Here is a 27,748-nt window from a genome sequence, read left to right as displayed (position 1 = left end):
CCTGAGTCCCCAGTGTCCATTGTATCCTTCTAATGCCTTTATTTTCTCATAGCTTAGCTCCCACCTATAAGAACATACGATGTTGGGTTTTTCCATTCCTGAGTTACTTCACTTAGAATAATGGTCTCCAATTCCGTCCAGGTTGCTGCAAATGCCATTATTTCATTCATTTTTATGGCTGAGTAGTATTCCATGGTGTATATATAACACAATTTCTTTATGTTGATTGATGGGCATTTGGGCTGGTTCCATATTTTTGCAATTGCAAATTGTGCTGCTATAAACATGCATGTGCAAGTATCTTTTTCGTATAATGACTTCTGTTCCTCTGGGTAGATACCCAGTGGTGGGATTGCTGGATCAAATGGTAGTTCTTCCTACTTTTAGTTCTTTAAGGAATCTCCACACTGTTTTCCATAGTGGTTGTACTAGTCCACATTGCCACCAGCCATGTAAAAGTGTTCCCTTTTCACCACATCCCCACTAACATCTATTATTCTTTTGATTTTTTTTTTTTTTTTTTTTTTTATTGTGGCCATTCTTGCAGGAGTAAGGTGGTATTGCATTGTGGTTTTGCTCTTTGTTTGTTTGAGACAGAGTCTCACTGCGACACCCTGGCTGGAGTACCGTGGCACAATCTCAGCTCACTGCAGCCTCCACTTCCCAGGTTTAAGCATTTTTCGTGCCTCAGCCTCCCGAGTAGCAGGCATTACAGGTGCCCACCATCATGCCCAGCTAATTTTTGTATTTTTAGTGAAGACAGGGGTTTCACCATGTTGGCCAGGCTGGTTTCAAACTCCTGACCTCAAGTGATCCTCCTGCCTTGGCCTCCCAAAGTGGCATTGTGGTTTTGATTTGCATTTCCCTGATAATTAGTGATGCTGAGCATTTTTTCATGTTTGTTGGCCATTTGTGTACCTTCTTTTGAGAACTGTCTATTCATGTCCTTAGCCTACTTTTTGATGGGATTGTTGATATTTTTCTTGCTAATTTGAGTTCCTTGTAGATTCTGGATATTAGTCCTTTGTCAGATGTATAGATTGTGAAGATTTTCTCCCACTCTGTGGGTTGTCTGTTTACTCTGCTGATTGTTTCTTTTGCTGTGCAGAAGTTTTTTAGTTTAATTAAGTCCCATCTATTTGTCTTTGTTTTTGTTGCATTTGCTTTTGGGTTCTTGGTCATGAAGTCTTTGCCTAAGCTAATGTCTAGAAGGGTTTTTCCAATGTTATCGTCTATAAATTTTATGGTTTCAGGTCTTAGATTTAAGTCTTGATCCATCTTGAGTTGATTTTTGTATAATGCAAAAGGTGAGGATCCAGTTTCATTCTACCACGTGTCTTGCCAATTATCCCAGCACCATTTGTTAAATAGGGTGTTCTTTCCCCACTTCATGTTTTTGTTTGCTTTGTCAAAGATCAGTTGGCTGCAGGTATTTGGGTTTATTTCTGGGTTCTCTATTATGTTCCATTGGTCTATTTGCCTATTTTTATACCAGTACCATGCTGTTTTGGTGACTATGGCCTTGTAGTATAGTTTGAAGTAGATAATGTGATACCTCCAGATTTGTTCTTTTTGCTTAGTCTTGCTTTGGCTATGCAAGCTCTTTTTTGGTTCCATATGAATTTTAGGATAGCTTTTTCTAGTTCTGTGAAGAATTATGGTGGTATTTTGATGGAAACTGCATTGAATTTGTAGATTGCTTTTGGCAGTATGATCATTTTCACAATATTGGTTCTACCCATCCGTGAGCATGGGATGTGTTTCCATTTGTTTGTGTCATCTATGATTTCTTTCAGCAGTGTTTTGTAGTTTTCCTTCTAGAGGTCTTTCACCTCCTCAGTTAGGTATATTCCTAAGTATTTTGCTTTATTTATTTTTGCAGCTATTGTGAAAGGGATTGAGTTCTTGATTTAATGCTCAGCTTGGTTGCCGATGGTGTATGGCAGAGCTACTGACTTGGGTGCATTAATTTTGTATTCTGAAACTTTGCTGAATTCCATCAGTTCTAGGAGCTTTTGGGGAGAGTCTTTAGGGTTTTCTAGGTATACGATCATATCATCAGCAAACAGTGACAGTTTGACTTCTTCTTTAGCAGTCTGGATTATTTCTTTCTCTTGTCTGCTTTGGTTAGGACTCCCAGTACTATGTTGAATAGAAGTAGTGAGAGTGGGCATCCTTGTCTTGTTCCAGTTCTCAGGGGAGATACTTTCAACTTTTCCCCATTTAGTATTATGTTGACTGTGGGTTTGTCACTGATGGCCTTTACTACATTAAGATATGTCCCTTCTATGCCTATCTTGCTGAGGGATTTAATCATAAATGGATGCTGGGTTTTGTCAAATGCTTTTTCTGCATCTATTGCGATGATCATGTGATTTTTGTTTTTATTCTGTTTATGTGGTGTATCACATTTATTTACTTGCATGTGTTAAACCATCCCTGCATCCCTGGTGTGAAACCCACTTGATCATGGCGGAGTATCTTTTTTACATGCCGTTGGATTCAGTTAGTCAATATTTTGTTAAGGATTTTTGCATCATTATTTGCAAAGATTCAATAAGAATCTGTCCTCCTTTTTCATTAGGATATAATTGGACTAATTGTGTGACCAAATTGTTTGGATTTTTATGGTGTTATATTTGAGAAAAAATTGTGTGTGATCAGGTGTGATAAATGCCTCATGGAGGACCAAAGGCAGAACTTCGGACTGGTGTCCACGCCCATAAGGCCCTCCCTCTACCCAGAGCAGGCTGAGGGCCCACATGCCGTGGGAAACAGCGGGGACACTGGGAATGTTTAGACCTGGGAGGAGAGGCATGTGGAGGGCTCAGCAAATGTCTTCAAAGAGGCACGGCTGGAGGAACCCTTCCTGGGGTTCTCCACCGTTATGTACGGGCCACACCCTGAGGCGGCTCCTTCCCCTTCAGTGTTCCCCACCAGACACATCCGGGCGGCCCGATTTTCTGTTCCCTTGAACTGGGCTCCTCTCCTGCAGAACCTCTGTCTGCCATTTGTGCCGGGATTCCCAGAGCCCCAGCTTCCCCATGGGGCGAATCGGATCAGCCATTTGCCTCAGAAAAACCCTTTCTCATACTCGGGAGGCTGAGGCAGGAGGATCACTTGGGGCCAGGAGTTCAAGGCTGCAGTGAGCTGTGATCGCACTGCTGCACTCCAGTCTGGGCAACAGAGCCAGCTTGATGTGGCCTCCCGGCCTCTCCTCTCTCCTCCGGGACTCTGACGCTTCCATTCCCACAAGGCATTGTGGTTTCACAAACCCACAAGGTTTCACACACTTCCAGGCCTCAGGGCTTGTAGTGCCCACCTCCCGCCCGGTGTGCCCCTTCCTTGGCAAAGACGCTCCCAACTCCCTCACCAGGCTGCTGCTGTGGAACGGGCTTCCTGACCCCGTGGCCTCCGTGGCTGTGCTTTCACCCCGTCCCACTTATAACCATGGTGTGTGGCTCAGGCCCCTGCCTGGACGTCCTCTCATTTTGGCATCCAGCAAAGAGCACAACCTATGGAAAATGCACACAACTGTGCTAAAAAACAAACAAATCAAATCTGGTCTAAGTCATTTTGCAACAGAAAAAGAGAAGTTGTTAAGAAGTAGCGTGACTTGCCTGAGATCCTACAACCAGTTAGTGGCAAAGCTGGGACGAAATCCTAACTCTCTCTGGGCCACTCCTACCTGCCTTCTCTTAACACCTGCAATTCCTGGTGGCTGTGAGGACCAAGCTGGAACTGATGCCCTCAGCTCCCGGCAGGTACCCGGGGTCTGTGTGCGAGAGAAAGCTGCTTAAATAGCAGTGATGCCAGGGCACAAAGCCCGACAGGTGGGGGACCCAGGCCCCGCCCTCAGCCCTCCCCACTGCCTCACCTCCTGGGATGTGTGATCTAGGCAGAGTCTTCAGTGCTGCAAGGCACAGGATGGTGCTGGCTGTCTGGGGGGATAGGAGGAAGAGGTGGAGGTGGAGAAGAGGATGGTGATGATAGATAATAGCTATTACCCAACATCAAAATTCTTGCCTTCCAAAGTGGGTCTCTCACTTCTGGGACTACATGGCCAAAGGCCAGGACCCCCGTGGGAGGCAGGGAGAGGATTCTTTCCTTAGGGAGAGAGCTGGGCCACGTGGACTCTGCACCCCCTTCAAAGCCAGGGCTCCCACCAGGACTGGACACGCGGACCTGAGTACACTGCTGTGGGGAGGCTGCCCAGAGCTGAGAGTTGGGCTCCAAGGCCAGGCTGACTTCACGTCCTGCTGCATGGTTCCACAAAGGGGTCCCAAGGAGCCCATGCCCACAAGGCTTCGAGGTCATCTCAGCACTTACAGAACAGCCACGCATCCCCGGACCCCCAAGATCTATTCTTGAGACTTCTTATGGCTCAGTGTATTTGAGCCAGCAGGCAGCTCACTCTCTCCGTGTTTCCCCAGGCACCATGTGCCGATGGTGACATGCTGACTCCTCTGGCAACCAGCACCATGCAGAGGGTCTCACTGTGAATCACAAGACTGAAGGGACAGTGCTTCCCAACAAACAGAACGCACAGAAACACGAAATTCAAACCCCTCGTCTTGACATGCTAAGCCCTGTCCTCATTGATGGCTACAATGGAGTGGTGATACCCTGAGGACAGAATGTGTGGCTCCAGTAGCTTGGAGTCCAATCACTGCTGTTAACCTGCTGCTAACCAACTCTGGAACCCTGCATTCTCGGGAGGTAATCTTGTACATAGACCGAGAAAGAGTCGGTTTAGGGGGCAAGCCAGCCATCGAGGGGGAGAGAAAAGAGGCCTAGAGGAAGGATGTAGAGACCTGGGCTCTGGTCCTGGATACGCCCCCATGTCCTGTGCAATTAGAGCCGGTCACTTAAGCACACCCTCAGCTTCCTTACCTGGGAAGTGGGGATAATAATACTTGCTCCGGGAGGCTGAGGCAGGAGAATGGCGTAAACCCGGGAGGTGGAGCTTGCAGTGAGCTGAGATCTGGCCACTGCACTCCAGCCTGGGTGACAGAGCGAGACTCCGTCTCAAAAAAAAAAAAATAATAATAATACTTGCTCATCTCACTTTGCAAGATTATTCAAGTCAAATGATCATCTCCTTAGCCAATACTATAAGCAATGCACACTTGTTTGAGGATTTATTACCTGGTAAGCAGCCCTTTTATTTTTTTCTCTGAAAGGATTTTAATCCTTTAGCCATTGAGAGAGCCAACCCTGGATTACCCTTGCCAAAATACATCACTTCCTACTCAAAAACACACCTCACTTCACACCACTGAACCGGACACTTAAAAATGGTTAGAATGGTAAATGTATGAGGTGTATATTTTACCACCCTCGCCACACACACACATCACTTCCTATTCCCGCATCTCACCATGGAATATTCCTCTTACTACTGCACTCTTGGAGTCCCCCGGCAGCTGGCTCCAGCCCCGCCCTCCCATGGTGCCTCGCCGGCCTGCATCAGGCCACAGGCCTCTCCTTAGTCCCCACATCGGGACACCTCTCACCCAGTGACTGCAACTACTGGGGACCCTTTGCATCCCCAACAAGAGTGCCACCGCCAGAATGCGCAGACTGGGACCCTTCGCACATCGGTCAGTACTTTATGCAAGAGAGACACTCGGTGTGTGTTTGGCAATTGGCCGAGTTCTCTGTCCACAGTGAAGGAAGGGGATGAGGCTCAGGCCTGCAAAGGACATGACTCCTTAGAAGTAGTGGTCGTCTAGCTCCTCACCATGTGGGCTTTATTCACCGCTTCCCTGTGACGCTCATACTTGTTTTCTATTGCTGTCACAAAAAGTCACCACAGGGAAGTGGCATCGCCAACACGGTGGGATAAGACGCCTCAAGTATCATTCCTCCCGAGACGCCGACTTAACAATATATGGCCCAAAAAGTCTGAATGAGAACTCCAGAAACCACTGAAGAAGTGGCAGCGCCCCAGGCAAACTCAAAGCCAGAACAGCCACTTTGAAGAAGGTACGAAAAGCCATTTTATTTCAACCCCAAAAGCCATTCCTCAAAGCAGCACAATCAGCAGAAAGCACCCGGTTCACAGCTTCTCCCTCAAGCGAAAGAAGAGACTGGAACACGTGTCCAACATTCCAGCTTTTCAGGGAGGGGCCGCCTGAAGCAGTGGTTTTGTCCCACTGGAACTGGACCGCCCTGGAGCTGATAATACACTTTGGACATCCTGGGAGCCACAGGGAACCAGCTCAGCGGCTTCAGCAGCCCCAAGCGATCTGCAATACTCCAGGCAGACACCAGAGGGAGCAAGAGATCACAAGCTCCTGAAAAGAAACCAGAAAACCTGGGAAATTACACACACGCCCAGAGAGGACACATCCCAAAGGCTGGACAGGCCTCTGGAATCTCCCACCCAGATGACTGGGGAAAGTTTTCCCTTTATGAAGCCAGACCTAAAAGACTGCAATAGGTGGCTGGTGTTCCAAATGCACAAATCACAGCATGAAATAATAAGACCCATGGAGAAGCAAGAAAACATGGTTGAATCAAAGGAAAAAAATAAATCTCCAGAAACTGACTCTAAATGAATAGAGGTCGATGAATTACCTCAAAAATAATTTCAAATATTTCTCTTAAAGAAATTCAATATACTACAAGAGAACACAGATTAACAACTAAATTAAATCAGGAAAACAATGCATGAACAAAATGAGGTTATCAACAAAGAGATAAAAACTGCAAAAAAAAAAAAAAAAAAAAAGAGAGAGAGAGAGAGAACTAAGCATAAATTCTAGAGCTGATGAATCCAATAAGTGAATTGAAAAATTCACTACAGGGGCCAGGTGCAGTGGCTCAAACATATAATCCCAGCATTTTGGGAGTCCAAAGCAGGCAGATAACTTGAGGCCAGGAGTTCAAGACCAGCCTGGACAACATGGACAACATGGTGAAGCCCCATCTCTACCAAAAACATATAAAAATTAGCCAGGCATGGTGACATGTGCCTGTAGTCCCAGGTACTTGGGAAGCTGAGAATTGTTTGAGCCCAGGAGGTGGAGGTTGCAGTGAGCTGACATCATGCCATTGCAGTCCATCCTGAGGGATAGAGCCAGACACACACAAAAAAAAAAAAAAAAAGAAAAAGGAAAGTTTAGTACAGAGATTCAACAGCAGACTTGATCAAGCAAACAAAGAACAAAAGAATAAGCAAACTTGAAGACAGGTTTTTTGAAATTATTAAAGTAGAGAAATGAAAGGAAAAAGAATGATGAAAAGTAAAGAAAGCCTAAGGGAATTATACAACACCATCAAGCCAACCAATACATGTCATATGAAAGTCCCAGACAGAGATAAGAGAGGGAAAGGGGCAGAGAGCTTATTTGGAAAAACAATGGCTGAAACCTTTCCAAATCTGAGGAAGGAAACAGATATTCAAATTCAAGAAGTTCACAGGACTCCAACTTGGATGAACACAAACAGGTCCACAGTTTGGTTATAATATATAGAAGTCAAAAACAAAGAAAATTTTGAAGGTATCAAGAAAAAGTGACTTGTCATATACAAGGGAGCTTCCTTGAGACTATCAGTAATTTCTAAGCAGAAACATTACAGGCCAGAAGGTAGTAGAATGATCTATTTAGAGGGCTAAAAGAAAAAAAAAAAAAAACTACCAACCAGGAATACTACAACCAGTAAAACTGTCTTCAGACTTGAAGGCAAGAACTTCCTGTTTCAAAATGGCAGTGTAGGCCGGGCGCGGTGGCTCACGCCTGTAATCCCAGCACTTTGGGAGGCCGAGGCGGGCGGATCACAAGGTCAGGAGATCGAGACCATCCTGGCTAACACGGTGAAACCCCGTCTCTACTAAAAATACAAAAAATTAGCCGGGCGTGGTGGCGGCGCCTGTAGTCCCAGCTACTCGGGAGGCTGAGGCAGGAGAATGGCGGGAACCCGGGAGGCGGAGCTTGCAGTGAGCTGAGATCGCGCCACTGCGCTCCAGCCTGGGCGGCAGAGCGAGACTCCGTCTCAAAAAACAAAACAAAACAAAACAAAACAAAAAAAACAAAATGGCAGTGTAGAAGCAAGCTGGCTTCACTCCCATCAACCTCCTGTCCCAGAAAACTGAAAAATATATCTATACGGCACTGAGATTCTCCCAAGCAATATCTCAGAACTCAAAAATGAAGATGAGACAGTTCCCACAGCCACAGATAAAGAAACTCTGAGTAGCCGGGCGCGGTGGCTCACGCCTGTAATCCCAGCACTTTGGGAGGTCGAGACGGGCAGATCACGAGGTCAGAAGATCGAGACCATCCTGGCTAACACGGTGAAACCCCGTTTCTACTAAAAATACAAGAAATTAGCCGGCCGTGGTGGCGGCGCCTGTGGTCCCAGCTACTCGGAGGCTGAGGCAGGAGAATGGCGGGAACCCGGGAGGCGGAGCTTGCAGTGAGACGAGATCGCGCCACTGCACTCCAGCCTGGGTGACAGAGTGAGACTCCGTCTCAAAAAAAATAAAAATTAAAAAAAAAAAAAACTCTGAGCAGACAGAGAGAACTGGACTTTCACATTTGTGATGCCCCTCCCCCCATTCTGCCTATCGCCAAGCACGTGGAAAAATTTCCTCTCAACTCATAGTTTCTACACTGGAAAAAGTGAGATCGAGGTGGACAACCAGCTCCCCCACTGTCTTGGATTCTCTGGCACATCTGACCCTGCCTTAGCCCATGGAAAGCATTATGAGTGCCTGAAGGGAGAAATAGCCTTGAGGACAGGCAGAGACAAAACAGGCAGGCAGGACCACCATCCCCAGCCCTGGAAACTCTGCTCTGTAACCTGGCTAAAGAAGACACCAAATCAGAGAGGCTGTTCAGCAGCACCACATGTAAAAGATTCACTTCACAGCTCTCCGGGGCACAAACCCCTTGCCAGCCCTCCCATACTGGTGGAACATCCTCTTTGGGGCCTCCCCCATTCAAGAAGGGCAGCATTCATGTCGTTCATTACAGCTGGGTGGACCTGGATTTAAGGCACCACCCACAACTGTAAAGGAACCAGGCAACCTCGTGGTAAAGAAGCTCTGCAGACACAAACCCAATAGACAAAGACGACTTACTTAAATAACCCCTCAATGCAAAGATGTAGACTACATCCACAAGAAACAACTGTGAACAGGGAACCATGACCTCCCCAAATAGAAAAAGCAAGGAACCAGTGACTAACCCCAATAAGATGGCAATATGTGAGCTCTCTGACCGAGAATCCAAAACTGTGGGGTTTTTTGTTTGTTTTTAGAGACAGAGCCCAGGCTGGGATGCAGTGTCATAATCTTAGTTCACTGCAACCTCAAACTCTTGGATTCAAGCAATCCTCTCAAGCAGCTAGGACTACAGGTGTATGCCACCATACCTGGCTAATTTCTTTTTTAATTATCTTTATGTAAAAATGTAGTCTCACTATTTTTTTCCAGCCTGGTCTCAAACTCCTGGCCTCAAGTAGGTCTCCTATCTCAGCTTCTCAAAGCACTGGGATTATAGGTGTGAGCCATCATGCTCAGCCCAAAACTGCAGTTTTAAGGAAACTCAATGATCTTCATGATAACACAGAAAAGCAATTGAGAAATTTAACAAAGAGATTGAAATAATTAAAAAGATCACACACAACTCTTAGAACTGAGAAATGCACGTACTGAACTGAAAAGTTATTAGAGGCTCTCAACAGCAGAATAGATGAATCACAGGAAAGAATCAATGAGGTCAAAGACAGCCTATTTGAAAATACACAGTATGAGGAGAAAAGACAAAAAAAGAGTGAAAATGAACAAAGATTACCTATAAAATATAGAAAATTACTTTAAAAAAACAAACTTAAGAATTATTGGTGTTCAAGAGGGAGTTGAACAAGAGTAAGGGGAGTAGAAAGTATATTCAAAAAGAAAAATAGAAAACTTTCCAAACCTTGAGAAAGATATAAATAACCAGGTACAAGAAGGTGAGAGATCACCAGATTTGACTCAAATAAGACAAACTCTGAAAGGTCAAGAACAAAGAAAAGGTCCTAAAACCAGCAAGAGAACAGAAGTAAGTAAATCACACGTAAAGGAGCTACGATTTGTCCAGCAACAGACTTCTCAATGGCAACCACACAAGCCAAGAAAGAGTGAGGTCACATTGTCAAAGTGATGAAATAAAAAAAACCCTGCCATTCAACAATACTGTACCCAGCAAAGTTATCCTTCAAATATGAAGAAGAGATAGTCTTTTTCAAACAAAACAGAGTTCACCACCACCACACCCATCTTACAAGAAATGCTAAAGATAGTTCTTTAATCTGAAAAAAAAAAACACTAAAATGCCAAAAGAAAAAAATAAAAAATGAAAAACATTTGAAGGTATAAAACCTACAGGTAAAATTAAATATTCAGCTCAGACAAACCCAGTATACCCTAATATTGCAATTGTGTTGTGCAGTCCACTCATAGCTCTAGCATGAAGTCCAAAAGACAAATATATCAAAAACAATCATAGTTATTATAGCAGCCTGTTAAGAAATAGATAATGTAAAAATATGTAAATTGAGACAACTAAAAGTTAAAATATGGGGGGATGGAGTTAAAGTGCAGAATTATTTTTTTTCTTTGTAATCTAAGATAAGTTGTCATCTCTTCAAAACTTATAAGATGCTTTTTATAAGCTTCATGGTAGCCATAATCCAAAACCTATATAGATTTCCTAAAAATAAGAAGAAACAAATTAAAACATGCTACAAGACAAAATAAGTTAACAACAAAAGAAGGTAGCAAGAAAGGAAGAAAAGGAGAAAGGATGTACAAGACAATCAGAAAACAAGCAACAGAATGACAGTAGTAAATCCTCACTTATGATTAATAACACTGAACATAAAAGGACTCAGTCCTCTTAGATAAAAGGCATAAAATGGCTGAATCAATAAAGAAACTAGACCCAAATATATGCTGCCTACAAGAAACCACCTTCATCTATAAAGACACACATAGATAGACGGTGAGGGGGTAGGAAAAATATTCCATGGGACTGGAAACTAAAAAAGAGCAGATGTAGCTATATTTATCTCAGACTACAAGTCAAAGACTAAAAAGATACAAAGAAGGTCACTGTTTAACGATAAGAGTAAATTCAACAACAGAATATAACAATTATAAATATGTATGCACCCAATACCAGAGCACCGGAGTATATAAAAGCAAACATTAACAGATCTAAACGGAGAGATAGACTGAAATGTAATAGTAGGGGACTTTAACACCCTACTCATTAATGGACAGATCATCCAGACAGAAAGCCAAAAAAAAAAAAAATTTAAACTATACCCAAGACTTACTAGGCCTAACTGACATTTACAGAACATTTCACCCAATTATTACAGAATACACATTCTTTTCATCAGCACATGGGAATAATCTCCAAAATAAACCATATCTTAGGCCACAAAACAAGTCTCAACAAATTCAAAAATGCAGAAATCATATCAAGTATGTGTTTCTGACCATGATGGAATAATAGTAGAAATCAATAAGAGGAACCTCAGAAACTTCACAAGCACATGGAAATTAAACAATGTGCTCCTGAATGATCAATGGGTTAATGAAGGAATTTAAAAGGAAATTTAAAAATTTCTTGAAACAAATGAAAATGAAAATACAACATACCAAAATCTATGGGATGTGACAGAAGCAGTACTAACAGGGAAGTTTATAGCAATAAATGGCTATATCAAAAATGTAGAAAGACTTCGAATAAACAACCTAAAATACACCTCAAGGAATTAGAAAAGCAAGAACAAACCAAACCCAAAATTAGTAGAAAGAAAGAAATAATAAAGATCAGAGCAAAAATAAACAAAATTGAGACTTAAAAAAAATACAGAAATCAACAAAATGAGAAGTTGTGTTTTTTTAAAAAGAAAAGATGAAAGTCTTTAGCTAGACTAAGAGAAAAATGAAAGAAGACCCAAATAGATAAAATTAGAAACAAAAAAGGAGACATAACAACTAGGCCACAGAAATACAAAGAATCATTGGAGACTATTGTGAATAACTATATGCCAACAAATCAGAAAGCATAGAAGAAATGGATACATTCCTGGACACATTCACCCCATCAAGATTGAACTATGAAGAAATAGAAAACTTCAACAAACCAAAAATGAGTAAGAAGATAAAAGCCATAATAAAAAGTTTTCTGTGAAAAAAAGAAAGCGGCCAGGCGCAGTGGCTCACGCCTGTAATCCCAGCACTTTGGAAGGCTGAGGTGGGCAGATCACGAGGTCAGGAGATCGAGACCATCCTGGCTAACACGGTGAAACTCCATCTCTACTAAAAAAATACAGGAAAAAAAAAAATCAGCCGGGTGTGGTGTCAGGCACCTGTAGTCCCAGTTACTCAGGAGGCTGAGGCAGGAGAATGGTGTGAACCCGGGAGGTAGAGCTTGCAGTGAGCTGAGATCATGCCACTGCACTCCAGCCTGGGCGACAGAGTGAGACTATGTCTCAAAAAAAAAAAAAAAAAAAAAGCCTAGATATAATGGCTTCACTGTTGAATTCTACCAAACGTTTTACAAAGAACTAGAACCAATTCTACTCAAACCCCTAAAAAAAAATTGAAGTAGAGGGAATACTTCCTAACTTGTTCTCTGAAGCCATCATTTCCCTGATACCAAAACCAGACAAGGACACAACAAAAAAAGAAAATGGTAAGTCAGTATCACTGATTGAACTTAGAGGCAAAAATCTTCAACAAAATACTAGCAAATTGAATTTAACAACACATTAAAGTGATTATTCACCATGGTCAAATGGGATCTATCCCAGAGATGCAAGGATGGTTTAACATATACAAATCAATAAATGTGATACATCACATTAATAGAACCAAGAACAAAAACTATATGATCATCTCAACACATCCAGAAAAAGCATTCAATAAAACTCAGCATCCCTTTGTGATAAAACCCATCATCAAACTGAGTATAAAGGGAACATACCTCAAAATAATATAGGCTATATATAACAGTTCCACAGCTTATATGGTACTGAATAGGGAAAAATTGAAGGCCCTTCCTCTAACATATGGAACAAGTCAAACACCTACTTTCAACCCTTTCTTTTTTTGAAACAGAGTCTCGCTCTGTCACCTAGGCTGGAGTGCAGTGGTGTGATCTCAGCTCACTGCAACCTCCACCTCCTGGGTTCAAGTGATTCTCATGCCTCAGCCTCACAAGTAGCTGGGATTACGGGCATGCACCACTGTGTCTGCCTAATTTTTATATTTTTAGTAGAGACGGGGTTTCTCCATGTTACCCAGGCTAGTCTTGAATTCCTGGCCTCAAGCAATCTGTCTACCTCGGCCTCCCAGAGTGCTGAGATTACAGGTGTGAGCCTCTGCACCTGGCTACTTTCACCATTTTTATTCAACATAATACTGTAAGTCCTAACCAGAGCAATTAGGCAAGGGAAAGAAATAAATGACATCCAAATTGGAAAGAATTAAGACAAATTAGCATTTTTCACAGATGACGTGATCTTACACTTAGAAAAATCTAAAGACTCCACCAAAAAACTGTTAGAACTGATAAACAAATCCAGTAAAGTTGCAGGATACAAAATCAACATACAAAAATCAGTAGGAGTTACATATGCCAAGAGTAAACAATCTGAAAAAGAAATCAAGAAAGAAATCTGGGAGCCTGCATTTTCTCCAGTACTCACTGGGGGCCAACTGCTGAGGTATTTGGCTGTTATAAATAAAGTTGTGATGAACACGTGTACAAGTGTTTGTATGGACATAAGTTATTATTTCTCTTGAGTAAATACCTAAAAGTGGGATTTCTGGAGTTTTACTATCCTTGGATGCTACTGTTGATATGGAAAAGACTGAGGAACAGTTTGCTAATCTGCACATTGTTTTTTTTTTTTTGAGACGGAGTCTCGCTCTGCTGCCCAGGCTGGAGTGCAGTGGCGCGATCTCGGCTCACTGCAAGCTCCGCCTCCCGAGTTCACGCCATTCTCCTGCCTCAGCCTCCCGAGTAGCTGGGACTACAGGCGCCCACAACTGCGCCCGGCTAATTTTTTGTATTTTTAGTAGAGACGGGGTTTCACCGTGGTCTCGATCTCCTGACCTTGTGATCCGCCCGCCTCGGCCTCCCAAAGTGCTGGGATTACAGGCGTGAGCCACCGCGCCCGGTCTGCACATTGTTAAACATTCCTCAGGAACCAAAAAACCCACTTAACTTCTTGGCATAGACATATCAAAGACTGTGCAAGCAGGAAAATAAAACTTGGTTGCTGTTTTATATTCTAATGGATCAATCAGAATATATGATAGAGAAAGATTAAATGTACTCTGAGAATTTAGTGGATATCCTGGACTTCTTAATCGAGTGAAATTTTTGCGAATTCCTGTGACAGTGTATATTCAGGATATACTGATGGCACTGTAAAATGTTGGGAAGCTCGAGTAGCCAGTGAAAAACCTGTCCAGCTCTTCAAGGATTACCCCTCCAATACTTTTATCCATTTTGATATTAACTGTAGTGATCATATTATTTGTGCTGGTACAGAAAAGTTGATGATGATGCATGGTTGTTGTTTTGGGATGCAAGGATGAATTCTCAGGATTTATGTACAACTAAAGACGCGATTGGTGCATATTCAGAGACACATAGCGATGATGTCACTCAAGTACATTTCCATGCCAGCAATCCCAACATGGTAGTCTCAGGTTCACCTGATGGCCTGGTAAATGTATTTGATATTAATGTTGATAATGAAGAGGATGCACTGGTTACAACCTGAAACTCAATTTCATCAGTCAGCCGTATCAGTTGGTCTGGTAAAGGTTACAGACAGATATACCGCATGACACATGGTGAAAGATTTTATTGGTGGGATCTTAATCATCTGGGAAAAGGGAGAAAGCAGTTTTTCTTCAATGGGTCTAGAGTTTCAGTTTTACCAGACGAAAATTTCTAGAACTCTGATGCACACAAGGTAGTTACAGTGAACACTACTAAACTGCGTGCCTAGAAACGGTTAAAATGGTAAAATTTATATGTTTTTGTCCACAATTTTTAAAAAAGAAGTTCTATGATGACATAGACCATTACTGTATCTCCAGGGTCTAACAAAAGTCTGGCACATAATAGATGTGAACTAAATACTTGCTAAATGAAGGAATTAATAACTATAAAGCCTATGGTCTTAATTATTGTAGAATATTCTCTTTCTAAAATAGTAATAACCACTATATATATATATATATATATATATATATATAAATTGTTATTTATAGAATGAGGGAGGGAACTGGGTATTGGAAACAACAGATGGAAATTAGACTAATCGGAATGTACTTTACTTTGTTGCTGATTTCGATTCCTTTGTTTTAGATTTGATTTTAGAACCATATAAACATTTTACATAATAATTAGAAATCAGGCCGGGCGCGGTGGCTCAAGCCTGTAATCCCAGCACTTTGGGAGGCCGAGACGGGCGGATCACGAGATCAGGAGATCGAGACCATCCTGGCTAACAAGGTGAAACCCCACCTCAACTAAAAAATACAAAAAATAACTAGCCGGGCGAGGTGGCGGGCGCCTGTAGTCCCAGCTACTCGGGAGGCTGAGGCAGGAGAATGGCGTAAACCCGGGAGGCGGAGCTTGCGGTGAGCTGAGATCCGGCCACTGCATCCCAGCCTGGGCGACAGAGTGAGACTCCCTCTCAAAAAAAAAAAAAAAAAAAAAAAAAAAAAAAAAAAAAAAAGATAATTAGAAATTAATATTAAATAAAAAATGTAAAAGCAATCCACAAAAATAAAAACAAAATAAATGAAACTAACATTTAGCATTTTTCTTTTTGTGACCGGCTTATTTCATTTAGTGTACTATCCTCAAGGTTCAAGGATTGTATGTTAATTCCATTTTTAATTGTTTGAGGAATCTCCATACTGTTTTCCATAGCAGCGGCACTGCTGTGGTTTGGATATGGTTTGTTCGTTACCGTCAAATATCATGTTGAAAGTTAATCCTCAATGTGTCAGTGTTGAGAGGCGGGGTCTAGTGAAAAGCGTTTGGGTGATGGGGGCAGATCCTTCATGAATGGCTTGGTGTTGTTTTTGCCATGATGAGTTCTTGCTCTGTTAGTTTCTGTGGGAGCTGGTTGTTAACTAGAGCCTGGCACCATCCCCTGTGCCCTCTTGCTTCCTCTCTCACCGTGTGATCTCTGCACTTGCTGGCTGTTCTTCACTTTCTGCTTATGGTATTCTTCCCCCTGCTAAATTTGTTTTTAGTTTGTTTTTGTTTTTCTAATTTCTTGAAGTGTAAAGTTAGGTTGTTGATTTGAGATCTTTGTTATTTCTTAATGTACGTGTTCTATGCTATAAACTGTTTCTTTAGTACTACTTTTGCTACTCCCATAACTTTTGTTACGTTGTGTTTTTATTGTCATTTTTTCTCAAGATATTTTGTAATTTCCTTTGTGTTTCTTCTTTGACCCATTGGTTGTTCAGTGTGTGTTGTTTAATTTCCACATATTTGGGAATTTTCTCCTTGTCCTACTACTATTGGTTTCTAGTTTCATTCCACTGTGGTTTAGAAAGATGCTTTGTATGATTTCTATCAGTCTCGCTCTGTCGCCCAGGCTGGAGTGCAGTGGCACGATCTCCGCTCACCGCAAGCTCCGCCTCCCGGGTTCACGTCATTCTCCTGCCTCAGCCTCCCAAGTAGCTGGGACTACAGGCGCCGCCACCTTGCCTGGCTAATTTTTTTGTATTTTTAGTAGAGACGGGGTTTCACTGCGTTAGCCAGGATGGTCTCAATCTCTTGACCTCGTGATCCACCCACCTCGGCCTCCCAAAGTGCTGGGATTACAGGCAGGAGCCACCGCGCCCAGCCCGATCTTCTTAAATTTGTTAAGAATTTCTTTTGTGGCATAACCTGTGATCTATGTACATCTGTGTACATTTGAGAAGAATGAATATTCTGCTGTTGTTGGGTGGAGTGTTTTGTATGTGTCTGCTAGGCTCAATTGGTCTACATCGTTGTTATTTCTTTCTTTTCTTTCTTTCTTTTTCACTTAAGATAAAGATGGGCGCTCTCTAATACTAAGTAAGTGCGCCTGGGATGAGCGGGGCCTCTCTTAGGACCAGGGGACATCTGCCCAAGCGCATTGTGAAATTGAAGCATTAATGCCCAGTGAGGGCCAAGTCAGGACAGTCACAGTAGAGCCAGCAATGGTGACCTCTCCTTCCCAAACCTCTAAGGGGCCCGCTGGGTTTACATGGGTCTGCAAGTCTGCACCGACTCGGCGATGGCCCTGGAGGCAGCCTGCGTGTCAGGGAAACGTCAGGGGCATGGCGGCCACCTGCTGTAAGAACAGAAGGCCCTGGGAGCCTAGACAGCCAGCACATCTGACAGAAGCCTGGAACCTGAGCCGCTTCTTCAAGTCCTGGCAGAGACCCGGTGGAGATCCATCAGGGACCTCCCACCATTAAACACTGTGCTAGGTTTTGCCTGTTTGGTTGTTTAGTAGGAAAAAAAGAAAAGAAAAAAGAAACAGAAATACATACATACATACATACATACTATCCGAGGATATCCGTTAGTGAGCAGAACAAAACCCTGCCCCCACAGTTTCATTCTGTGACACAGGACCTCAGTGGGTGAAAGGTACTTTGGTGTCAAACTGGAGGGCAGAGGGATTGGGAGGAAGAGAAGAGGGAGTTCTATTCAGAGAAGTGAAGGAAGACCTCATGAAAAAGACACGTGAGGAACACACAAGGAAGGAGGTGAGAGTCAGATGCAGGGGTCTTGGGTGAGAACATTCCAGGCCAAGGGAGCAGCAGGTGCCAGTCTCCGAGGCTGGGCAGGCCTGGAGCACCGGGCAACCCATGTGCCACATGGAGGTAGTGGCTCTCGCCCCCATCCTGGCCTCTGGAGTCCTTCATGAGTCACAGAAGAAAAACTTGTTATATCTGAGTATTATTTTTGTGATCTTACTCTTCAACTTAAAACATTTTTTATTGCAGACATTTGATTGATTGATTGATTGATTGAGATGGAGTCTCGCTCTGTCGCCCAGGCTGGTGTGCAGTGGCACGATCTCGGCTCACTGCAACCTTTGCCCCTGGGTTCAACCAACTGTCCTGGCTCAGCCTCCCTAGTAGCTGGTATTACAGGTGTGCGCTATCATGCCTGGCTAATTTTTGTAATGTTGGCCAGGCTGGTCTCAAACTCCTGACCTCAAGTCATCAGCCCACCTTGGCCTCCCACCATGCCTGGCTAGGTTTTAAAATTTTCTGTAGAGTTGAGGTCGTGCTATGTTGCCCAGGCTGGTCTCGAACTCCCAGGCTCACGATTCTCCCGCCTCAGACTCCCAAAGTGCTGGGAGCGCTGGCTCACCACCACGCCCAGCCAAGAAATTTTAAAAAAATTATCACTATCACGCCCAACAAAATTAACAGTACTCCCTTAATATCTAATCCCTTGTCAGTGTTTCAATTTCTCTTGTCTCAAAATGTCTTTTGTCGGGTGGCTTGTTCCAGTCAGGATTCAGACAAGGTCTCTGTGGTTGCTTCTGTTGTGTCTCCAAGTCCCTTTTGACCTGGACTCCCTCTTTGGTGACTTCCTGCCTGGTGCCGCCGCTCCTGCGTGCTGAGCGCCTCTCCTTGCGCCTGAGACAACGCCTGAGACAACACTGAAAACTTCACACACATACAGAGTCTAGGGGTTGGGGTGTGACCACGTCTTCTTTCTGCTTGAAGATTAGACACCTGTGTGCTGGAGCAGCCAGGATGACCACAAAGCAAGACGCACAGGCACCCACACCGGGGCAGGTGGCGGCGTCTCAGTGCATGGATTCACAGTGGGCTGCACCCCAGGGCTTGGGCCCGCGGCTCTCCAGGGGCTCCACTTTCTGCCCCTGCCCCGCCAACTCCCACCAAACAACCAAATGAGCAAAACCAAAACAGAACACAGCACTTCCAAAGGGGCAGCCCAGCCTCGCCTCCTGAGGTGCAAGAGCAGGGATGCATGAGACCCCGACGATGTGGCGGCCAGCGGTGGCCATCCTTTCTAGGACTCACGGGTCTAAGTGAGGCAGGAGAATAGGGTATGGGGGCAGGGAACCTAACGCGTTTCACGCCGGACTTTCTAGAACTAAATTGAAAGGAAAACGCTAACTTTCCATGCCTAAGTAACAAAAGGACCAGAGGTTACTCCCTTTGCAAACCTCCCACCTTCCCTGTGCGGCGGAAAAGAAATTGGCTGCCCACAACCAGTCAGACTCACTGCCGCCAGTCTTCGTTTGCATATTAGTCCAACTCTGTAACTTTCACTTTAGCCTCTTAACGTCAGCTTTTTGCAACCAATCAGATGTTTGCGCAGAAGCGACCTTTGTAACTTCAGCCTCGGGTTAACTGCTTTCTGCAACCAATCAGGCCGATTCGGGCCGCCACTTTATTTACAGGAGGGGAGCACGTGAGTGGCCAATGCAAACCTCCAGCGGGTATCTGGACAGAGAAGATTCCGGGGCAGCCCTTGAGCCTGCTCAGGCCGCCCCCACACTGTGGAGTGTACTTTCCTTTTCAGTAAATCCCTGCTTTCGTGGCTTCCTTCTTTCCTTGCTTTGCCGCACGTTCTGTCCATCTCTTTGTTCAAAACGCCAACAACCTGGACAACGCGCAGTCACAACCCTCTACCGGTAACACGACCCCTTCCCTTGTATGAGCTCATCTGATGTTCAGCACCTGCAAGGTCAGGGCTAGTACGAGCTCTGCTTTTCAGATGAGGAAACTGAGGCACAGAGAGGTAAAGTACCATAAGTCTGGTGGACAGACCCTTAAACCCAGGCCGCCCGGCCGCGGGGCCCTTTCTTTACCCCAGAGCGGGGGTGGGACACAGATGAAGCCCCCGGGGAAGCCCCCGGGAGAAACAGGAAGGACTGGCTTTAGGAGAGAGAGGGCAGAGGGCAGAGGGCAGAGGGCAGAGGGCGAGGGTGAGAGGCAGAAAGCCGGGGGCGCGGCGGGGCAGCCCTGGCGCTGGAGCCAAGGAGCGGGGCAGCGCGGCTGCGGCTGGGCCCGGCCTCCCCACCTGAGCCTCTGTCCGTGGGGAGCGGGCTCCGCGGCTCCCCTCCGCCTCCAGCCCCTGAAATGCAGGACTAGGCTGAGCCCGGAGCACCCAGCCGCCCGCACAACCCGCGCCAGGCCGGGCGTTTCCTCCCGAGGTCCCCCGCAGAGGGGTCGCCATTCCCGCCTCGGCCTGTTCTCGCCTCCGTCCGCCCCGCGTGGCCTGGCGCCGCCTCCCACCGCGACCGCGGTTGTCCGGATCCGGATCCTCCCGGGCCGGCGCCTCCTGCTGCTGCCCCGGAACCCCGCGGACGCGCCCCCGGACCCCTGAAACACGGGCCCACGGGGACCCCCAGCTCTGCAGCCTCAATCCCGGGCCCCGCCGGGCGGCGACGGTTCGCTTCTACCCGGGCCTCCCTGTGGCTCCGGCCGCTGAGGGGAAGGTGCGGGCGCCCCACACGGGGGACTGGACTCCGCGCTCCGGAAGGAGGCCCTGGGGCCGCCCCGCTCCCCTGGGCGTTTTCTGGCACCGAGTGCGGAGCGAGCCCCAGCCGAGCACGGCTGACTCGGTTTCCCCGGCACAGGCTGCTTTTGCCCGGCGCCGACTCGTCTCCCAGCGGCTCCCGAGGGGCGCGTCCCCGCAGCGCGCCCAGGCCCGGGGTGTGGCTCCCTCCCGCGGCCGCGCCGACCCCCCACCCCGGCGGCCTGCAGACGGCCCGGCCCCGCGATCTGGGATTCACAGCGCAAACCGGCGTTTGATATTCATCGTGCGCACGCAGCATTTTCCAGAGAACACAAAGATCTCGCACCACAATTATCTTGCTCCAGCTTTAAAATATGAGCTGTCACTTCTTTCACGGATCTTGTGAGAAAGGAAAGTCTTTTTTCTCTAACTCTTTTTCCCTTGAACGCAATTACCACCTCATTCACGGCTCTTTGTGGCCACCTCATCTTGGGATTACGCCAGTGACATGCCCACAAAGCGGCGTGACTGACGTACCTGACAGCTCTGCGGTGACACGGCGGCCGCGGTGAGAGGCAGCCTTTGTGGAACGAGTCCCACTGCCGCCCGCCTCGCAGGGAAGCCGGGCAGGACGGTGGAGCCGAGAACCGCCCCGGGCCCGTCCCCACCCGCGGGGGCGCTTGCTTTTAACTCGCGAGCCCTGCGCACTGCACCGAGGAGCAAGGATGCCGGGGCACACCTACCTGATTCCCCCATTGTTGGCCAACAGAAAACACCTGCACCCCCATCTGATGTGTCACGTACAGTAAAGCAGCCAGGTCTGAGGACTGTGTCCCACAGTGGAGGCCCTAGTCGGCCTTCCCCAGGCCCTCCCCAGACCGCCCCAGCCTGGTACCAATGCAAGCCCTGTGCAGGCACAGCACGTGCAGACAGGCCAAGTGCAGGCACAGCACAACACGTGCTGGCAGCAGATCCACCCAATTGTGCATGCACCGGGCGCCATGAAGACCCCACACTTTTGATTCCAGCTTAGCACATGGGAACTTACCCTGGGATGAGCCATTCAGACGGCTTCACTAGCTTCTGGTGTGTTGGGTTGGTTATATTCTCTGACTTTTGGTCTCTCCCCCACCTTTTCAGACCACAGAAATAATACATATTATTCAAAAATCAAACGTGACAGAAAGACGTAACATGAACAACAAACATCTTGCCATCCGCCTTCTCAAAGGCACCCTGCTTTCTCCGCCTGCAGATGTTCCCTGACGTGTTCTCGGTGCACCTGCATCCAATATGAGTAATTTTCCTTACAGAAAAGTATCACACTTTACATGCTGTTTACATCTTTTTTATTTTATTCTCTTCGTCATCTTTGCATGATTCACATATTTTAGTAACTGATCTTTAATCAGTTTTAGGGGTAGCCTCAGGCTTAGGCTCTGGAAGGGAACTGGCCGACCACCCTCCTTAGCACCCTAGAAAACAATGGCTTTCTTCATGGTCTAAAGATTTAAATAACTGGAAACATTTAAAACCTCTTAAGTGGCTTAAGATTGCTATTAAACTAACAGAAAGAGGGAAAGACAAACATTTGTCTGCAATACAACAACCAGCAGCCACACCACTGAAGGTATCCTAGCAAGGGCGGGTGCTGGACAGCAGTCCTGAGCTAAAAACGACCAGAGAAACCTGTCCAGATCTCTTTCTCACAAAGGACCTCCCGGGTGACCGGCCCAGAAGGTAACTAAACCGCTTCGCTTGCTCAGCCTCCGTTTCCTCACGGTGTACACCAAATTAGAACACACTTCATGTGCAAAGCTAACATTCCTGCGTGAAGCTACGTGGTGAATTCTGAGAACTCACATGCTGCGCTGGTGAGAGAAAACTTTAGTTTTGTTTCTGATTGGAAATGAATAACTGAAATTGTTCTCTCATATTTTCTTCTGGGACTCTTAGTTTTATTTCTAACATGTGATTCACCTGGAAGATATTTTGGGCTAACCCATCTCTTTCTCACTGAAATGTTGCCATTTACCATCTGCTAAATTTCTGTGTGTATCTGAGTCTTTCTGGATTCCATTCTGTTTCACTGATCTTTTCATAAGCCATTCTCACTCAGGCTGCTTTAGTTACTGTTAGGATTGGATGTGGCCCCACGAGTTTCCACTGAGAGAAGACCTGGGATTCCAGCAGGCAGAGGCTGACATACAGGCTTAGTTGTTGCTATTGTTTCTTCCTAATAGCTTCCCTCCTGCATTAAACCCAACCACCAAACATGGCAGAAATGGACCACCAGCAGAAGGTGACACATGTGAGTCCTGAGGACTGGTCCCTTCCAGAGAGAAAGCCTAGGAACAGGAGGCTCCCACCATCTCTCAGAGGGAGCACACATTTCCTCACCTTGATGTCGGCACCAGGAGGCTGACAGTGACATCCTGTGTGATGTGCCCGGGAGAACCAGACGCCATCAGTCTCCCTCTGCAGCACATCCTGTTGGCTGTCCTGTCGGCACTGCCATGCCAACCTAAGAACCACTTTTCTACTTGAATCAACACCTTGTAGGTATCAATACTGGAAAGGCATTAAATGTAGAAATTGGTTTAGAGAGAACTGACAGCTTCAGTTATTGTTATCTTCTACTTTAACACAAAATACGCATTCCTGATAAGCTTCACATTCCCAGGGTAAAATCGGGCTAATGGGTAGAGTTAGGGGCTGACTACTCAAAATCTATGCAACTTTGTAACTAACACCAAGAACTGGGCCAGACCAGTAGCTCACGCCTGTAATCCCAGCACTTTGGGAGGCCAAGGTGGAAGGATTCCTTGAGCCCAGGAGTTTCAGACCAGCCTGGGCAACATAGCAAGACCCCTTCTCTACAAAAAATACAAAAATCAGCCAGGTGTGGTGGTGCACCCTGTAGTCCCAGCTACTTGAGAGGCTGAGGAAGGAGGATCGCTTCAGGCCAGGAGTTCAAGGTCCCAGTGAGCTATGATCGTGCCACTGCACTCCGGCCTGGGTCACAGAGCGAGACCCTGTCTCTCCAAAAAAAAAAAAACAAAAAAAAAACAAAAAAAATTGCCATAACAACCCTCATAAAATTCTGGCACAGTTAAAAAGACATGTAAAATCCTAATATAGATAGATGTAGATGTTAAATGTAGGATTTCTTTTTTTTTTTTTCTTGAGATGGAGCCTTGCTCTGTTGCCCAGTGCAGTGGCGTGATCTGGGCTCATTGCAAGCTCCGCCTCCCGGGTTCACACCATTCTCCCGCCTCAGCCTCCCAAGTAGCTGGGACTACAGGCACCCACCACCACGCCCGACTAATTTTGTTTTTATATTTTTATTAGACACGGGGTTTCACCATGTTTGCCAGGATGGTCTCCATCTCCTGACTTTGTGATCCGCCCACCTCGGCCTCCCAAAGTGCTGGGATTACAGGCGTGAGCTCTGCCAGCTAAATGTAGGATTTAAACAAAGGACAGGCAATGCTCAGACCCAGTGACGGCAGGGACGGGCGGCTGGGCCACTACCCAGGTCTGGAGAGTTCCTAACAAGCTACTGAAACAGCGTGGGAGGCTGGGCACCTGCAGAGCTCCCCCTCCGCTGGGGGAAATGCTGCCTGGACTGCTGTGGCCCTAGCCCCATCCCCACTCGTGGGCGCTGTTCATGCTATGGAAGAAGGCCCCGGTGCAGTCCGGCAAGTCACTCCAACTCAATTCTCCGATGTGCTCCAGGGGACCTGACCGTTTCCTTTGTATACACTTCACACATTTCTAAGCTTATTTCTGCTGTTTTGTCTTCCTCTGTTTTCTGGCTGACCATTTATTTCCTTGTGTAGAGGAAGACCATTGATTTGTGTATATCAATTTGGCACTGTCGCATTCCTACATACACATCTTACTGCTTATCATTTCCAGGAAGAATTCTCTTGGAATTCCCTATCAACAATGAAGGAAGCTGTGAATGACGTGCTGGCCTCCCTTTTCAGACCTTACGCAGCTCATCTCCTCCCGTCCTCCAGGGCCAGGTGGCCATCACAGGCCCCTGCTGTCATGTGGTATGCAGCTGGGTGAACAGTGTCCTGGCCTGCTCCCGACTGCAGTTTTACGCCTCTCTTCACTCGCATGGTGCGCTTTTGGCTTGAGATATAAATGCACTGTTACGTTAAACCAGTGTCCACATCCTCTTGACATTTCCATTGCCTAAAGACACAGACCTCCCTGGACGACGCATCCGTTCTCTCACAAGGTCTGAGCCCCGCCACACGCTGGCTGTGCTCTGGGCACCAAGGCTTCGGAGGTGACCACAGCCCTGGTCCCTACCTCACGGTACTTCAGGTTTAATGAGCAGAACAGACGCTCCACAGAGAATGGCCCAGCAGTTCCTCACTAGTGGGTGGACCATCTTCCCTGAGGACCTGGCAGGCAGGAAGGAGACATCCTCCTGCTGAGGAAGGTGTCCTGCTGGAAGACAGGACGTGTTGGGGCCCAGGACGGGAAGAGGCTACCCCACTCCAGGCGTACGAGGGCGGACGTGACATGAGGAGCAAGTGAGGGGAAACGAGGCTGCAGAGACATGGGCGAGGGCGAGCAGGCTCCACCAGCAGAGCACATGGAGCTCTCCAGACGCTTCCATAAAGACAGGGCCAGGGAGGCTGCTGAACAGCAACTTCCAAGACTGAAAAGGTACACGTCGCACGGACACAGAGGTGGCCTCTGCAAAACTGTGATATGGCAAGGCCTGGCCTCTGCACCCTCCCCAGATCTCCCCGCAGCCTTTCTGTCCACGCTAGACACATCCTGAGGACACCTCTGGGAGTCTGCTCAGATGATGAGGGTTCCTTCCCTGCCCTGCCTCAGCGTCTCGTGCATAGCAAGGCATAAATGACTGCCTCTCCTCACAGATTTGACAGAAGGGCGATTTCGTGGGGCAACCAAAACGTAAGCAGAATCTGGCTGCACCCAGAGGGGTTGGGGCTGGCGGAGTCCTTCCCCCTCTGAAGTCATACTGGGAAGAGGGCTGCCTGGCCTGGCTGTCGATGCCAACATGCTCACAGAACCTACCTGCCAGTGACATGTGCTCCTGTGCATCTTCTGGGTGGGCACAGGACACAGCAGGATGAGAAACTGTCACGAACACATCAGGGAGGATTCTGACTCCAACTGTGGCTTTGCTTGCTCAACTCTACCTTCACTCAGAGCCACTCTCCAAAGCCCAAGGCCTTGGCTGTCAGCCTGCAGAGTCGGGCTCTCTTTTGAGGGGTGCTAGCATCCTCACTGCACCCCTCTCCCATCTCGACAAGCAAATCCCTTAAAGACCAGATGGGTCACGTTTTCTTTCATTTCCATAATCTCCCTTACTGTTCCCTAAGTTCTGAATCCTTCTAGTCCTTTACACTGGCATGAATTTAACTTATAGGATCTTTTATCAGTGTGCCTACATTTACACCGAGGCATAAAATTAAAACTGTGGCCCGGCGCGATGGCTCACGCCTGTAATCCCAGCACGTTGGGCAGCTGAGGTGGGCGGATCACGAGGTCAGGATCCAGCCTGGCCAACACGGTGAAACCCCGTCTCTACCAAAACTACAAAAATTAGCTGTGCATGGTGGCAAGCACCTGTAATCCCGGCTGCTCGGGAAGCTGAGGCAGGAGAATCACTTGAAACCAGAAGGCGGAGATTGCAGTGAGCTGAGATCCCACCACTGCACTCCAGCCTGGGTGACAAAAGCAAAACTCCGTCTCAAAAAAAAAAAAAAGTGAAAGTGAAACAAAAGATGGGAGTGTGTTTTTTGTTAAAGGTTAAAAGAATTTTTAATCACAAAACATCAACAGTTGTTGGCTTGTCTCAATCTTTTATAAGCAACTATTTGCCACCAAAGTGGCCGATTTCAAAGAGCTGGTTATATCTGCAGTGATGTTTCTCTTTAATTAAACACCCACTGTGTTAGTTATCTGATGCTGTGGAATGAATTTACACAGGTGCCAAGGCCTCAAACAACAAGCATCGATTTTCCAGCGTCTGGGATGGGGAATCCGGGCACAGCTTAGCTGGGTCCTCTGCTGTGGGCTCTCAGGCTGCAGTTGTGGTGTCACCCGAGATGGGGTCTCATCTGAGGCCCGACTGAGGAAGGACCTACTTCCAAGTGCCTTCACTTGGTGCCAGCAGGATCCACTTCCTTCCGGCCTGCTGGGCTGGGAGCCTCAGTTCGCAGCCAGCTGCCAGTCAATTCCAACCTCACTTGATTCCTTGCCATGTGGCCCTCCCTGGGATGGCAGCTTGCTTTACTGAGGCCAGTAAGGGAGGGTCTGGTAGCCAGACAAGAGTCAGAATCTTTTGTGATGGGATCAGGCAGGTGAAATTTCCCCCAATGTGGAGGCCTTCTATTGGCTGGAAACAAGGGGCTGGAGGGAAGGACTGCACAAGGCCATGTGGGGACCATGGTGGGCCCCCTTAGAAGCTACCTGGGCATCTGCCTATTTCTTACTCTAATAATCCTGTTTGCAAAGGAACTATTTTAGAATGGCACTGCTCTGAACATTTTCATAGTTATCTGTTCATTCTCCTATCCATGCTCAGGTAATACAGGAAATAGTGTAAAAACACAAAACAAGTCAACAAACTAATCCTTAAAAATAAATTCGTATCAAACCATTTCCCCTAACGTGGTCCTGTGGGATTTTTGGACCTGGAAGGGGGTGTGGAGCAAGGAGTCCTAAGTGTGTATGGCTGTGACACAGACAGGTGAACTGACAAGAAGCTGGGCCTGTGTTTGTGGGGTTCGCTAAGTGGCATTTTGAAATTCAATAAAAGCCAACTAGCAAACCTAAAAACTTGCATAAAAGTTAAACAGTGAGTAAAATTTATCAGATGCCAAGTGGATCTGCTCTGAGAGTTTAGGAAGCATCAATATGAAACCCACACATCCTAACCGAGTTGGGTATCAAAAGCGTGCAGTGGCCAGGAAATGTACCTTTAAGAGAACTGACAAGTGGGTTTTCATTAATGAAAAAGACATATTAAAAAATGATCTAATACAGGAAGAGGCTGGGAAAACAGTTTTTCACTTTAGAGCAAGGCTTTCATCAATCTTCTATGAAATAATCTATCATGTTAAGTATCAAAATTTGAAAACTTAATACTGAATTGAAAAGGGGGAATGTTAGTTAAGAGAACAAGTTCACAGTTGTGAGAAACAGCCCAGTGTAAT

General features: G+C 46.3%; 3 long non-coding RNA genes and 1 pseudogene across 3 annotated transcripts in view; 2 read left to right on the top strand and 2 right to left on the bottom strand.

Moving 5' to 3' along the window:
- LOC114673722 (uncharacterized) overlaps window positions 1–21,207 on the bottom strand; it is a 39,828-nt gene extending 18,621 nt beyond the window's left edge. The window contains exon 1 of the long non-coding RNA XR_003724523.2: window positions 21,072–21,207. This is a non-coding gene — a long non-coding RNA (uncharacterized LOC114673722). The remainder of the gene's footprint in view (window positions 1–21,071) is intronic.
- Window positions 500–5,054, bottom strand: LOC144336556 (uncharacterized). Its single transcript, XR_013408442.1, has 2 exons — window positions 3,171–5,054; window positions 500–647 (listed from the first exon to the last, which is right to left on the bottom strand). It is a non-coding gene; the product is annotated as an uncharacterized LOC144336556 (long non-coding RNA).
- On the top strand, window positions 13,875–15,110 carry LOC114673756 (WD repeat-containing protein 89-like; annotated as a pseudogene).
- On the top strand, window positions 19,524–26,489 carry LOC144336548 (uncharacterized). The gene is made up of 3 exons (XR_013408432.1): window positions 19,524–19,814; window positions 22,249–22,408; window positions 24,456–26,489. It is a non-coding gene; the product is annotated as an uncharacterized LOC144336548 (long non-coding RNA).
- The last annotated feature ends 1,259 nt before the right edge of the window (window positions 26,490–27,748 follow it).

This window comes from Macaca mulatta, chromosome 18 (assembly GCF_049350105.2).
Source record: "Macaca mulatta isolate MMU2019108-1 chromosome 18, T2T-MMU8v2.0, whole genome shotgun sequence".
In the NCBI taxonomy this organism is placed as follows: Eukaryota; Metazoa; Chordata; class Mammalia; order Primates; family Cercopithecidae; genus Macaca; species Macaca mulatta.
Note: the sequence above shows the minus strand (reverse complement) of the source record. Positions and strands in the feature narration are given on the sequence as shown.